Below are 3,171 nucleotides of genomic sequence, written 5' to 3'. Positions count from 1 at the left end.
GAGAACATAAAGAGCAGTGCTACACCCTTTTTTCATTCGTACCTTTCAGGTGAACGACAGTCACTGACCGACAAGAACAAAAGCGACCCGGGAAACTTGGGCAATAGCCTCGACCCTGTGTATCAATCCGTGATTCCGCGAATCCGTCTATATCAACCTTGAAAGGGCCTTGTTAACTTCGAGCGCGCTGGTCGAATTCTGGGTCGGCTTGCTGGATTTCTGTTTCTGAATGCATCTGTTGATATGAGTTAGTTGTATGATCGTATATAAGTATACATTCGCACCTTTTTGACTCGTGCTTGAGGTTTCCGAGTTCATTCAGGCGTTTTTTGCTCCCCACCGGACTTCTTATTTGTTTTCTCACGCGCTGCGAATGTGTGCTGCTTGGTGTGAGGCCCTATATATACTTTCCAGAATCGGCGCGCGTTCTGCTTATCAATTCATGAACGTAGCATGTTGTGCCCATCTTTAACCGATCTCGTTACACCGTATTTTGTTTTCCACCTTGTGAAGCGCTTTTAGGCTATCATTATGGGCTTTAACGTCCTAAATCTTCAAGGTGTTCATTTGGATATACGCGTCTTCAACGCTCAGGCATTGCGCGCCGGTTCTGATAAATGTCAGCAGTGATCGTGGTGCCCTTATATCGTCCTCTCATTCCTCTTTGGCAGCCTCACAACTTTGTTCCTCCAGAAGTTGAGATGGCCCAGTTGTTAGAGCACGATTTTACTGACCAGAAGTCCGTCGTTCACCTCCCCCTACCTAGGTTTGGGCAACCTGACATTAACCTAGCCCTCGTACTTCCTTCGGGTGGCATAGCAGCTAGATGCCGAAAGGATGCCACAACTGAATGATGTTGCGCTATCGGACCTATTCCATAACTGATGCGTGGTCCGGAGACCAAAGGCTTGTTGCGACCACCCGATATTGGACGAAAAACAGAAAACCTCCCTCATTCTGCGCTAGCCTGTAAAACACGTGAAACCAGGGCTGTCCACTGATCCTTCGGTTCTCCCTTTACTTCTGTCGCCCAAGGCAAAAGCTCCAAATCGATCTGGAAATAGATGCGATACCCAACGTTGTGTCTGAAAGCCTTCGTCCTTCGACCTGCCTGTCCCACCCACTGCACGCATGCCAAAGTTCTAACCATCTTCCTGTTCAACCCGGTCCACACGCCCGGTGTATCTGATGGACATGGATATTCTCGTTCTCGAACAATCCACCAGCATCCAAGTCATTCTTAAAGGTCCTGATGGCTGTCTTGTCGTACTTCAGGTGTTGCTCTGGCATATTATGTGATAAATCCCTGTCCCTCTGCGATACGACAATTGAGACCTTCAGATTGTTGTTGACAGGAGCCGCTAAAAATAGACCTTGCGCTCAATCTTGGATTGTACCCTGGCCCCTGCAGATCCACTCCACCTGAATGATGTCCTCATCAACGCCCCATCGGTTATCATTCGCTCAGTCCTCTCGATTTCCACTAAAATTCTCAGACGGATCTATCCATTACAGACATTTCCGGGTGTACCAAAAACAATAAAGCGCTGTCCTGCGATCCAAAACACCTGGTTATGTACACCAAAATTTGTCCGTTCATTAAGCAGCTTTCAGGTCAAAGGTAATTTACTGGCCTTAGATCACCCACCCGAGGCCTCTTCGGATGACCGACAACGGCACCAACAACATTAACTTCCTCCAGTTACATCCAGACGGCCCCACACTATTCAGCTCTAACCTAAGGCTTTCTAACAAAAGCGGAACAGTCAACAACCTGGTGGCTGGCGCACTTATTCGCCCGGTCGGATCGGTGTAATCAAGAGTCTGCCTCTCATGGTCAGTTCAAGCATGCGCCACCCGCAATAGGGAGTCATAAACCTGTGAATGCAACCATGAGGCCAGTCTAGACCCTAACGGAATCGCCACAACCACGCTGAGTTTCTCGACTAAACTTTCAACCTTTCCTGAATTCCTTACCACTATTCTACCCTTAACATTTTCCAAAACCCCTTGCACTTGTCTGTAACTTCACACTACTGTTCCGCACCATTCACATGTGTGCTTCGTAGATCATCCTATGCAGCCTTCCACCAGCCTTTTCTGTGGGGAAGATTATCTACTGAATTTAAATTCACTGTGACAGTCTATTGAACTGAGCACATGAGCTCACTGGGATAAATACTCACCCGTCGATAGGCTCGATACTTCTAAAGTAGGCTTGGATCACCCAGTGGGCTTCATTTTGTCCCAATCTGGATCGAGTGATTTGTTTTCTCATCTGGTTCATATCTGCACTCGGTGCCGACCCCCTTCTCCCTTCCTTATTGCAGAAGACTGGCACAAACTGATGGCTCGGAAACTAATACTGTCTCCAGCCAAGCGCAGGGAGGGTCACGCGGACCCCGCCCCGGAAGAGCACAGCACCAACAACACCCAAACTATTCGTAATGCGCCTCATTCCCTCAGCAATGTCAGATGTTCACTAGAATTACGCCACTAGACAACGCTGTTCTTGGCATTACCGTCTGCCAATCACACATCAGTTTTATATGCGTAACACATGGCCTAACCACAGCGTGTAATTTTATAAATATTCTTTGAGCGAATTATCTGTTTCCTGTCCATTTCATTGCGAGTGCGCTGATTCTAGCTATTGTTGTGAGGCATCACTGACCCAAAAACCTGAAGACGTGTCATATACGAGCAGACTTAGTCTCACAACCGCGAAATCGTAAGGATATTCTATTTGTTTCAACTTTACGGTAGCTTTTGAGACTTAACGACTGCTGGAATTTACGTGATACTCACTGAGGTGAAATTGGAGTCGCACTGTCACCTATTCAGTGGTCAAAAGTGGAGTGCTGTTTTATCCCGAAGTGTGGTCCATCGCCAAAAGCGGTTGGTATTGTGCACCGGAAACCCTTCGGGCCAAACACATCAAGCTAAGAAGACTAAAATCGTTCAATTGTAACGTCCTTTCGGTGCATAGCTACCATGCCACCCTCACAGCAATCAGTCGATGAGGATAACTGACATCATACATGATGGAACGGTGAATAGTGCCACAAATTGGCATGTCTTGATAGCCAATACAGTCGCACAACTTTCTCCGATTCACCTACATTTGTTTTCGGCTAGTATCAGGGATGTGGTTTCACGGGCCATTACTTT

The sequence above is a fragment of the Opisthorchis viverrini genome (assembly GCF_000715545.1).
Source record: "Opisthorchis viverrini unplaced genomic scaffold opera_v5_253, whole genome shotgun sequence".
In the NCBI taxonomy this organism is placed as follows: Eukaryota; Metazoa; Platyhelminthes; class Trematoda; order Opisthorchiida; family Opisthorchiidae; genus Opisthorchis; species Opisthorchis viverrini.
This window is presented reverse-complemented; position numbering follows the sequence as displayed.